General features: G+C 40.9%; 1 long non-coding RNA gene across 2 annotated transcripts in view; it reads right to left on the bottom strand.

Annotated features, from left to right (window-relative positions):
* The window catches only part of LOC117655383 (uncharacterized), a 148,831-nt gene that overhangs the window by 62,473 nt on the left and 73,595 nt on the right, over positions 1-12,763 (bottom strand). For both annotated transcript variants that reach the window (XR_015728976.1, XR_004588649.2), the window contains exon 4: positions 7,604-7,721. This is a non-coding gene — a long non-coding RNA (uncharacterized LOC117655383). The remainder of the gene's footprint in view (positions 1-7,603; positions 7,722-12,763) is intronic.

The following is a 12,763-nucleotide window of genomic DNA, read 5'->3' as shown; positions in this document are numbered from 1 at the left end:
ATAAGAGCTAAATCCAAAGTGGTCTGGGCCAAGAGTCTTTTTTCCAGCTGAAAGACAGTCATCAATGCACATATGTCTCTAGCAGATGTTGATGTTTAAGGCATCATTGTAGCCTAAGGTACAAAACTGTGACAAATGTTTTATATATAATTAAATGTAGAATGCCTGAATCATGTTTATAAACAACAGGAAGTCTTGGGCAAGCAACACAGCAGGACTTTGTTTATATCTTGATATTTTTAGCATTTACAACTGCCTGTTACCTAAAAATCTGCACGAAAAAAGATCAGAAGCATCTGTTTCAATCCTGAAGATATCTTGTGAACTACTTCATTCTACCTAACTATGTTTATTCTTGAAAGGGATTGCTTACTATGGGAAATAATTATCAATATTTTACTCTGTGAAAGAGTTTGGTGTGACATCTCTTCTGTCACCTGTTTATCAGTAAAATAAATCTAATTTCACTATATTATAGAGAGGATAAAAATTACTGATCAGGCATCTTCTATGACTCTTTTCCACTGTTGTTTTCATTACACTCACATATACTAACAAGAATTTTCTGAATTCCATGTTGAAAGTAGAAAGAACAGCAGTTGAGATTCTGCTAGAAGCCATGTCTAAAGCCGTATGACTGAACAATTTATGCCAAGCTGAAACTTTCCAGTTCAAGCCAATAGTGTTCTGAATAGTGCTATGACTTCTTTACTACTAATATGCAAATAAAAATGACAGTAAACTAGCCAACTAGAAGGATACCACAAAAACAAACTTCTGAAAATATATGAGTAATGAAAAGAAAAATTGAAAATAAAGTGATTATTCAAAGAAAATTACTTTAAAAATTACTATTTAAAAAATCATAGATTCTCCATGAAGGTACAAGAAATAATTTTAGTATTTTAGAAAGTAGTTGAATATGTTCATTACCACTGAAATCTGAATTGATAGAACAAATGATGGTTTCAATCGATTCAACTCCAAATCATTTAACATTGAATCGGGCAAGAATAATTATTGAAGAAAGCTCTGAGAGACTCTGAGCAGATGCAATATGATCTGCAAACAAATCTAGTGCTATAAAGATACTTTTCAAGATGGACTTTAAAATAAGAAAGGTAATTACATTAAATACAATTTATATTGTTAACAATCCCACTAGGTAAGACAGAAAAAGAAACTTCTAGGGCATATTTTTACCAAGAGTAAAACTTTACTGAAGATTCCATGTGGTTACAGAAGTAGAAAAGGCAAGTCTAACTATTTTGTGTGAAAACAACAAAGGAAAACTTTTCCTTTTCCCCCTGGACCTCACATTGGCTACCAATCATTTGCACTCTCTTTGTTTTGGGAACAATCTATCTGCCTTGGACTTCCACAACTGGCGACCTTGAGGTGTTGGGTTTGACTCAGGCTTCCAGTTGGCACACTTACATTCCTAATTTCCCTCCCAAATCTTCCTACATTCCAATGCCTTCCCTCCCCTCCCATTACACTTGTCTGGTTGCAAGAGGGGCTGCATAGTGAGTCAACTATGACATATATTACTTTTATAAGAATAAGATTTTCAGCCGTTGTAAAAATAACAGTTAAGTTTCAGTGTGGATATCTTTTCAGATTAAATAAACTGCTGTGAGGAGTGGGATAGCAGATAAAAATAAAGTTGACAATGAAAGTAGTATTTAAAATGCCCAGTCTAATAATAAATGTTTGAGACATCACAACCTGAAATGTTAATTGCTTAAAAAGTGGTGAGTCAATAAGCATTGTTGCATTGTACAGCTTTAAATGCATTGAAGCCCTAAAGACTTTTTGAAGTCAGTACAGCTTCAAATGATTTAGGACTGCACTCTGGATTTTCTGTTTTATTAAACAAATGTTTAATACAATAGATCTTTTGGGAACTCTGTTAAAGATGTGCATTGGCAGAATAGTTTCTACATAAGCCAGAAAGTGCATTTTATAATTTCTTTCTTTTGCTCCTAATTGTTCTAACTCTATTCTGTGTCTCTTAAGTTATCCTAAAACATTTTTCAGAAGAATAATCTTTTATGATAAAAAAAAAGGAAGAAAGGAAAGAAAGAAAAATAGAAAAATAAACCTCCCCTTCATCCCCAGCAAGTATTATTAATGTTAACAATTTATCACTGTCTCCTCAAAACAAAGCAAATACCTCTTTATTCCACACCTCATTCCATACTCTGTAAGTCTGTCTCTATAACCTCATCTCTCCATATCAATCAACAAAGGTCCAATAAGGGTTATCAGAAATAACAACAAATTATATCTATTACAACTTGAATCCTTCCCTTCCATTTGAGCAGATCCCTCCTATTTCCTTTTTTCAAATAATCAAAGTCCAATCCCAGTCAACAGGCAATTAAATGTTACCAAAAATAACCATCATCATCCAGATCCCAATCAAAAAGCCATTAAACATCATCAGAAATTGCAATGTATTTTTTTAACCTTAATCAGATAAATCAATTCTATATTCCTTCTTCTTTCTCTCAGAAATCTTTACATTCGTCAGAGAAAGTTCTAACATCTGCCTTCTCATATTCTCTTCATCTCTTCTCAAAATTCTTGCCATCATCTTATATATATATATATGTTTAAATTTCTATACCGCCCTTCTCCAATATAGGACTCAGGGCGGTGAACAGCCAAAGTAAAAACAAGACATACAAAATCTAAAAACTGTTTAAAATAATTAAAATATTTTGGCCGTAATTAAAACAATTCCAATTTAAAATCAGTTTAAAATTTAACTCAAGCCAGCCCAGCTAGTTGGAATAAATGGGTTTTCAGGGCCCGACAAAAAATCCGGAGGTCTGTTATTGTACGTATCTCTGGGGGGAGGTTGTTCCAGAGGGAGGGCGCCGCCACAGAGAAGGCTCTCCCCCTGGGGGTCGCCAGCCGACATTGTCTGGCGGATGGCACCCTGAGGAGGCCCACTCTGTGTGAGTGTACTGGCCAGTGGGAGGCTATTGGTGGTAGAAGGCGGTCTCGTAAATACCCCGGCCCTGAGCCATGGAGTGCTTTAAAGGTGGTCACCAACACCTTGAAGCGCACCCGGAAAACCACTGGGAGCCAGTGCAGCTCGCGCAGGAGAGGTGTCACATGGGAGCGCCTCGTCGCCCCCATAATCCCCCGTGTGGCCGCGTTCTGGACCAGCTGGAGCCTCCGGGTGCACCCCAGGGGGAGCCCCATGTAGAGAGCGTTGCAGTAGTCCAGGCGGGAAGTGACAAGTGCCTGAGTGACTGTGCGTAGGGAGTCCCGATCTAGAAAGGGGCGCAACTGGACTTCCGGTTTGCTGCTTGTCCCCGCTGGACGTTCCTTCGGGATCGTCGAACCCACTGCCTGTAAGAGCCGCCTTTTTCAGCAGAATGGCGGCTCAAAAAAACTCCGTTTCCATTAGGAAACGGAGATAGAGCCGGCTGGGGTGGGTAGAGTCCTCTGCCTAATCCCAAAAGTTTTTTATTTACTTTTGGGAGGGAGCGGAAGAGACTCCCCGTATCCCCAGCCGATGCTCTGGGCTCTGGGAAATCTCTGCTACACGCAGAGCTAGGGGGCAAAAGCAAGCCTGTAAATCTGTCAAATAAATTAATTAAAGAAGATATGAGCTGGACCTCTGATCCTGAAGCGCAAGTATTCTTTTTATTTTATTTTGCCTAAGAAGTGAAGGGAAAAAGGTCTTTTAAAATGGCGATTGCTGCTGCGGCTTGAAGAGAGGCTGAAAGGGAAACTCCTTCCGTTTTCAATTACAAAGTAGCGGAATGAATACTTTTGGCTGTAACTGAAGGCAAAACCTCACTCTCACTTCTGTTTTTTTTTCTTTTTTTTTCCCTTGGGGATCTGATATTGATCTTGGTTGGAAAAAAGTTTTTTTTTTCTCTTTTCCAGTAAATTTTGTCTGCGTGGAAAAATGGCACTGAGACTTATAAAGCTAGACAAACAGGCAGTGGGGGGGGGATTCCCCCATTAATAAATTACATCAACAAGTTTTAACTCTCCAGTCTCAGAAACCTGACTTTAATATAATAGAATTTCTTCTTGAGGAGATTGTAAGAAGGGATGAGATTGTGAATCAGCAACTTGAAAAATTTAAGTTGGAAATCAAAGAAATTGGTGAATTGGTGAAATCTAAGTTTGGCTTTTTGGATCGAAAGATTTTAAGAACAGCTAATGGCTTAGCAGACTTTGTGATTCAGTTGGATGCAAATACTAAATTATTAGAGTCTAAAATGAAAGAAACTGAGGAGAATTTGGATGACAAGATCCAAAAAATTAAAAAGGATTTGGCAAACACTCAGGATAATAGTTCAGAAGACAAACTTAAAATGGAGGCTGATCAAAAGACTGGTAATGAAGAAAATGTACAACAGAGGATTGAAAGAGAAGTTTTAATGATCCAACACAATTTTACAGAATATGCAATTAGACTGAGAGGTCTGCAGGAAAATGACAGAGATGATTTAAGGAAGATATCTTCTGAAATTCTGGCTGGGATTTTAAAGGTTCAACCTGATGAAGTGTTTTGCAGGATTGACAGAATTTATAGAATAAACTCCTGGTTGGCAAAACAAAGGCAATTGCCTAGAGATGTGGTGATTTATTTTACAGACAAAGAAATTAGAAATAATATTGTGCAGAATTCTTATAATTCTACTTTGCAATTTCGTGGAAGAAAGATTTGGATTTTTAAGGAACTCCCGCCCAAGATGTTAATGGAGAGGAAGAAATTTGGTTTTCTAGTGAATGAGTTAAAAAAAAAGGAATATTCTATTTAGGTGGGATGTCCCAGTTGGTTTAATATTGAGACACCAAGGAGTAAGATACCAATTTGTCGAAAAAGCGGAAGAATTTTATCAAAAATTTTTAAATTTAACATCTTTAGGCATAACACAGGACAAGCAGAAGGAGCTGGAAATAAAGGGAAAACATCAAATTACAGAGGCTGTGGTAGATAAACTGTCTTTGGACTCCTTGGATACCCCAGCTGGACTGTCTATAAATTTGAGAGCAGTGTCATCTGATTCTAATGTGATGAATTATCAAGTTACAGACAAGTGTGTAAATCAACCAGATATACAAGTGATGGAAAAGACATATGAGATAATAAAACAAAACCAACAAGATCAATTTACAAAGCAGAATGACAACCGATCAGCTGATACACAACTTGTAGGAAGGAAATCTGGATGGAAATGCAACCCGCAAAAGAAAAAGAAAAGAAACAGATCTCGTAGAAATAGTAGTTTCTAAACCAAGCAACAGTGAAGCCAGGGATTTTAAAAAATAAATGAATATGTGAAAAGATATTGGAGGCGAATTATCGTTTAATACTATGTTGAGGAAAGTGGCAGATCTCTGCAATGCCGTGATTTTGGGATGTGGAAAGAGCCTTACATTGTTGGATTTGAACTATCTATTTTGGATTTCTTTTACCGATAAATATATTATAATTGAGTTACAAGGCAAGAGAGTCATGTTGGGGCATGCAGAAGATCTGGCTGTTACCCACTAAGATGATGGGAATTTATAATCCTGATGAAAACCACAATTACAACTATATGGAATATAATTATAATGTCACTCGGGTGGTTGTTTTTACTTTTATATATACATGAGGATATTCATTATTGATGGGGGCAGAAGATGACTGAAGATTTTGAATAAACTGTTGCACCAGGATGCTATGTTACCCTATTATGGATGATGGATTTAACAATCTAGTGGAAAGACATCAAAAAAGATACTAAATGAATTATAAATTTAAAGTTATTGTCTTTTCTCTTTTTATAAAATGGAATGTATATATAGACATATGTATATTTTAGCAGAGTGGGCAGTGGATTATATTTAGAATTGTAGTGTATGGTAATCTTGCAGGAAACTGGGTTGAAATAGGCTAGTTTAGTGATTGATTAGTTTAAGAAAAAGGATTTTTAAGTCATATATTTTGGGGAGTGGAAGAATTGGATAGAATTGAATAAATGTTAAATTTGGAGAAGGCTGCTTTGAAATGTTATATTAATATATATAAAAGATTAAAGGTTATGTTGTAATAATAATAATATTTTATAAGTTTGGGGGAGGAGAAAAAGGGTAGATTATTGCGAAAAGCGGAGAAAAGCGGAGTTATAAGAATATTATGCTAAGGGTCAGTACTTTGAGGAGTGAGTAAGGGCATGGTAAAATATTATGTAATTAATTATGAATTAGCTTATTGTTGTGAAGAAGAAGTCACAGGGGGGGATGGGTGGTGAGGGGGGGTTAGGGAAGAGGGGGGGAAAGGGGGAAAAACTTGTATTTGAAAACTTTTTCAATTAAAAAAAAAATAGAAAGGGGCGCAACTGGCATATCAGGCGAACCTGATAAAAAGCCCCCCTGGCCACGGCCGTCAAATGATCTTCTAAAGACAGCCGTGCGTCCAGGAGGATGCCCAAGTTACGAGCCCTCTCCGTGGGGGCGAGTGATTCACCCCCAATAGCCAGCAATGGCATCAGCTGGCTATATCGGGACGCCGGAAGCCACAGCCACTCGGTCTTGGAGGGTTGAGTCGGAGCCTGTTTCTCCCCATCCAGGCCCGCACGGCCTCCAGGCACTGGGACATCACTTCAAGGGCATCATTGGGGTGGCCTGGGGTGGAGATGTACAGCTGGGTGTCATCAGCGTACTGGTGGAATTCCACCCCGAAGCCACGGATGATCTCACCCAGCGGCTTTACATAAATGTTGAACAGAAGGGGCGAGAGGACCGACCCTTGTGGCACCCCACAAGCAAGGTGCCTCAGGGTCGACCGCTGCCCCCCTGTCAACACAGATTGCGACCGGTCAGAGAGGTAGGAGGAGAACCACCGCAGAACGGTGCCTCCCACCCCCAACCCCGCCAACCGGTGCAACATGATACCATGGTCGATGGTATCAAAAGCTGCTGAGAGGTCTAACAGGGCCAGGATAGAGGAGCAACCCCTATCCCAGGCCCTACAGAGATCATCCACCAATGCGACCAATGCCGTTTCCGTGCTGTGCCCAGGCCGGAAGCCGGACTGGAGCGGGTCTAGATAGACAGCTTCATCCAGGTACCGGGGAAGCTGTTGCGCCACCACACTCTCAACAACCTTCGCAACGAAGCGAAGGTTGGAGACTGGACAATAGTTAGCCAAAACAGCCGGATCCAGAGAGGGCTTCTTGAGGAGGGGCCTCACAACCGCTTCTTTCAAAGTGGTTCTTTCAAATCTTTCTCAGTCTCCTTTTGCTAGTGCCCCCTCGATAATACCTGGTTCTATCATAGAGTTAAATAGTTCAAAAACTTATTGCACACATATATTGAATCCTTTTTTTTTCAAGTTATAGCTATCTGGTGCCCTTTAGTGTTCAAAATTCAAAATCATCTCATCAGTTTCAGATATAAATAAAAATATTTTCCTACGAGAAACAATCCTTAAAATTAACTCCAAAATCTTAGGTCAAACCCATCAGAGCCCTTAAATCCATTTTAAAAATTCTAAAACCAATAATTATTTTGCTGTATATTATAAAGAGTACATCTTTAAACTTATTTTACTTGTTTTTAAGGATTGGAGGAGACTCACCTGGTGATTTCTAGAACTTTCCAGTCTAAAGATAATCATGATGGAATCCCACGACAACCAGATGATCACAAACTAACTATAAAAATGCAGATCCTGGCATCTGTTTCTCCCCCACTTCCTGAAAAAAAAAAAACACTGTTTCATGGAGTACATGTGGGTACTCCTGCAATCTCTATTTATTGTAGATTTTGCAGTCAGAATCCTCCATTTGGATGACCTTTCAACCAAAACATATGTTCCCTTATTCTAAAAGAATATAAATTCACCAGAATAGCTCACCAGCAATCCTAATGGAGATGAATATTAGATGGAGATTCAGATTTGTGCAGTATAAAGCAAAACAAATTGAGCAGCTTAATTCCAGTTTTGAGGCTGCTGGTGATGGTAGGAACCTAACTACTGGAATTTCTGAAAAGATAGCTATATTGATAGGTGTTCGGGTAGAAAAGAATGGAATTTTCTATGAATCTCACTGATGTTATTAATTATATTGTAATATGTAGTATATAGCACTACCACATACCTGGTTGATCTGCAGAGATTTTATCTAAATATTCTGTTACCTTCCCTGTCATGAAGAATGGAATGGATATATTGTGTTGCAAAGTCTTCTATGAAGAAAAGAACTCTGGCAAGGCAGAAATATGGAAAGTGCCCAAAGTAATTATTTTTATCAATATTTTATTAATTTGTGTTCAAAATGTTCTATACCAATCTGTCAACAATATACCAGACTTTGTTTGCTCCCATAAAATAAACAGTTTTCAATGAAAATTTATCTAATTCTATTTTAAAATGTTATGAGCATTTTCATTTAAAAATAAATCAACATTTCAAGTCTAGCAGGCAAAACCTTTCCACCTTCTTCTTGGAATGAATACACATACCCACATATATGCATATGTGTGCATATTCATATCTGTATGTGTGTGTTTGTGTAATCCAATTTCATACATGAATGAAATTGGATTAAGATATTACTAATGTTTTAATATTCATGAACATATTTCCTATTTATTCCATTTATGACCAGTACGTAGTTTTTGGCTATCCAACCAAGTTTCTCAACTTGTATGCTTCTATCAATGCATTTGCATTATTCGGTAGGTCAGAACTGAAGGAAAATGAAATGTTGCAAATTTATAATATGAATTTTCCTAGCATTTTCAATGGAAGTAATGAACAAGACACTTAAAAGGGGTAAAAATTAAAAAGTAAATAAGAAAGAATATTAGCCTATTATCTGCAGAATAATGAAAAATGTTTAGTGAAGTAATTGGAAATCTCTATCTTTTGCATACTAATGTTCTAAACTTAAACTTTCACTGTTCTTCTATTATATGAAGAACAGTGATTCAGCTACTGTCAGTCACTTACCTTTTTTTTAGCTAATGTATCCTTTATGCAGACTATTCCTGAATCCACTTGCTAACTTTCTTTGCTCAAATGTACATTTCATGCTTTTCAATTAAGTAACTATTTAAAGAGATGCTATTAAAACTACAGTATTACTATGCTTAGTTGCATACAGTACATTAATTATCAAAGCCAGTAGAAGGTAATTAGCTAAAATTGGAATTTTGCCCTGTAATGGCATTAGGATATGGCCTCAAATGCCTGCAATGTTAACATTATCAAATAATCGTATTTGCCATGCTGAAAGAGACCCTAATATTCACAGCTGATGTTGAAAAACCATTAGAATTGTAAGATACATTTGATACATTAGACAAAACATTAATGGTTTCCTCAGGATTTTGGTCATAGTAGCATTAAGTTGACTGATTTAATTAGTCTCCTTTGGTCATATTTTAGATTCACCCACGATGCTTCTGCTAATTGATGATAGAGTATGGTGGCAGGAAGCTACAGGATATTTAATAGCACTGCATAAAAATGGTTAAAATGAATTTAATCTAATGACTTACTTTCACTGAGTCTCTTGCTAAACAGCTAGGCATAAAATTAATTACTTTTTAATTAAATTCCTGAACTTAATCACCATACAACTTTTATCCGATAGGACATGTGGAGTATAAGATAACAGGTTAATAATGCTATGCCATAAAATAAAGCTTTACAATACTTTTTCAATCACTCTTACTACTTATACTGTAAATATATAATTTATCCCAATAGATATGTGCAATTAATATTTTCATAATCATACCAAATTACCCAGTTTACATCACTGCATTTCAGGTAAACATCAGCATTATGTAATATACCAGTGTTGTTGGAAACATCTTTGCTTTTTCATCCAGATGCAGTGGTGGGATTCAGCCGATTTGGGCCAGTTCAGGTGAACCGGTTGCTAAAATTCTGCACTGGCCCCGCCCCACCCACCCCGCCCCGCCCCGCCCCGCCTAGTCACTCCTCATCTTGCCCGCTCACCCAGAACAGCTGCTGTTGCTCTCTGTCCGGCTCCCTCGCTTGCTTTGACCACATGGTCTGTGCGGGCCAGTCAGCTAGCCTGCCTTCGCTGCTGCGGCTGCATCCCATGCAGCGCTCTCCTCGCAGCCCAGCTGAGTGGCCCTGATCTGTCTGGGTGAGCCTGCAAGCATTCTGGCCTAGCTGCCTTCCATGTGGCCCAGCCAGCTTTACTGTCTTCTGCCGCGGCCTACCACATGGTGGCCACAGCCCAACTCTCTACCTCTGCCTTCCTTTGCCAATCTCCGCTTCTCCTTGTTCACCTAGACTGGAGTTGCCCAACTTCCTTGGCCTGCTCCCACCCACTCCAGCAGCAGAAGCCTTGAAGCAGAGGTAAGTGCAGCCAAGTGCCCCCTCAGGGAAGAGGGGCTGGGAAAGGTGCTCATCTCCAAAGCCTCCCGTTTCTCTCACCCTCCACCTTCTACCACTTCTCTCTGCCTCAATCCGTTCCTCTCCCTCAGCCTCCTACCACTTCTTGAGGCCCAAGAAGCCTCAAGAACAGCCCTCCACGATGGAGCCCTTCCTGGGGAGCAAAGCCATGGACAATCTGATCTGTCCCAAAGGCCTCGAGGAACTGCAGTCTTTCCACACTCCTCTGCCAGCCCAAGTGCCCTGCCTTTCAGATCTCAATGAGGTCAGTGCCCAGCGGCGTCAGTGCTCCAGGAGGGTGGGCAGATGTCCTTGGACTGCACGCGTGCATAGCAGTCTCAGTCCCAAGGTAGCGTCTCCCCCAAGGGCTGCCTGCCATCAGCCTTACCTTCATGGGCAGCCACATGCTGGCCCCGTTGGGATCTGAAGGGCATGGTATTCAGGCCAGCAGAGGGGCATGGAAAATCTAGAAGGTAAGGCTGATGCTGGCGGCAGGGGAGGGAGACCCATTGTGCCCGGCCAAAGAGCTGCCTCAGGGGGACACAGCAAGGCTTGCTTGCCTTTTGGGCCTGGCGCGTTCGGCCATCCGCTTGCCTCCCCCTCTGCCTCAGGTCCCACATCCAGCCTGTGATGGGGGATGTGCCGCTTCCGTGCCGGCCAATGGGTGGGTGGGCGGCCCTCGGGGGAGATGCTGTGCTAGGGCTGAGACTGCTGCTCCACTGCAGTGTGCATGTTTAGCCCCGGGACATCTGCCCGCTCTCCTGGAGCACCGCCGCCGCTGCCATTCTGAAGCTTGTCTTCTGCCACCACCTTCTGCTGCTGTCGCCGCTCTGAAGCTCATCTTCTGCCTTCCGCCACTGCTGCCAACACTCTGGAGCTCACCTTTCGCCGCTGCCACCACTCTGGAGCTCACTTTCTTCCTTCTGCCGCCACCACTGCTGCTCTGGAGCTCACCTTCAGGATGGATCAGTTCATCCAAGCCATGCTTTGCTCCCCAGGAAGGGCTCCATCATGAAGGGCTGTGTGCCCAGACTAGGCGCTTTCTCTTAGGCCTTCCGCCTCGCATGGGGCGACGGGACAAGGAAGTGTCTGGCCAGGAAGGCTGCTTGCAGTTCTTGCAGCCAAAGCCAGGATGTCTGCGAATGGCAAGTATATATGAGCTCTTCTGCCTTGAGCAGAAGGTTGAACTATAAGACCTCCAAGGTCCCTTCTTCTAGCCTATGATTCTAAAGTCTCCAAGGCAAAGGTATTTGCTTAAATTGAGTGTGTCTGTGTGTCTGTGTCTATGTGTCTGTGTGTGTCTGAGAGAGAGAGTGTGTGTTGTGGCTTCTTGGGGGTGCACTTTAGAGAAGTATCAAGAGAAATGCCAAAGGGGCAATCAGTTTGGGATTAAATTCCAAATGAAATTGGGTCTTCAGGGTAAGGAGACATGAAGAACTTTCTATTGCAGGTTTCTAAAAATCTTATTAAAATGAATGTCTAGAGGCAGCTCTTTAACTGATTAGTACAGAGGGAGCAAAAGAGATAGGGTCCCAATGAGGGTCTTAGCTATTTAACTCAGGAATAACAGAATAACAGACTTGAAAGGGACTTTGGAGGTCTTCTAGTCCAACCCCCTGCTCAGGCAGGAAAATTGAGGATGCCAAAATCTTAGTAGAGGACCTTGGAAAGAATAACACTTAGAAGGGACCTTGTGGGGGGGGGACCCTATACCATTTCAAAGAAATGGCTGTCCAGTCTTTTCTTAAAAACTTCCAATGATGGAGCACCCAGAACTTCTGGAGAGAACAAGTACCACTATCAGGAAGTTTCTCCTTAGTTTTAGGTTGCTTCTCTCTTTGCTCAGTTGTCGAGCCCCGAATGGGTCTCACCATTGTTGGGAAGGACAATGAGAAGGGGCCGAGCAGCTGTAAACTCTGATGATGTGCTCTCAGCTGTTTGGAGGGTCTTTGCTGCTCAAGCACAAAAGAAACGAACGCTTCCATCGGAGCTCGGTGGGGCATAAAGCTTGCGAATGGCGCCTCCTTGTAACGTAACAGAAGTGCGCCTTACTGACAAGCAAGCTAATGGGAAGGGGTGTGTGGTGTTAACTGTTTAATTGCCAAATGGTGAATTGCTTGTTACTAAGTGTATAAAAAGCACTACACAGTGGCTGCATGTAGAGCTAACTTTAAACGTCAATGCCAGCTTGTGCCTTGTTTCTGCCTGTGTTGCTGTGCTTAACCTGATTAAAGACGTTATAAACTGCTTTGTTTCCTTCGGGTTAATATTTGCTGCCAGGGCAGTTGGGTGGACAAGCCAAGAGAAAGTTAGCGCTCCCCCGCAACCATCATCCCAACCACCTTTTCTAGTGACGTTCTG

Source organism: Pantherophis guttatus, chromosome 7 (assembly GCF_059756535.1).
Source record: "Pantherophis guttatus breed Tessera chromosome 7, ASM5975653v1, whole genome shotgun sequence".
NCBI lineage: Eukaryota > Metazoa > Chordata > Lepidosauria > Squamata > Colubridae > Pantherophis > Pantherophis guttatus.
The sequence above is the reverse complement of the archived record's forward strand: the minus strand, read 5'-3'. Positions and strand labels throughout refer to the sequence as shown.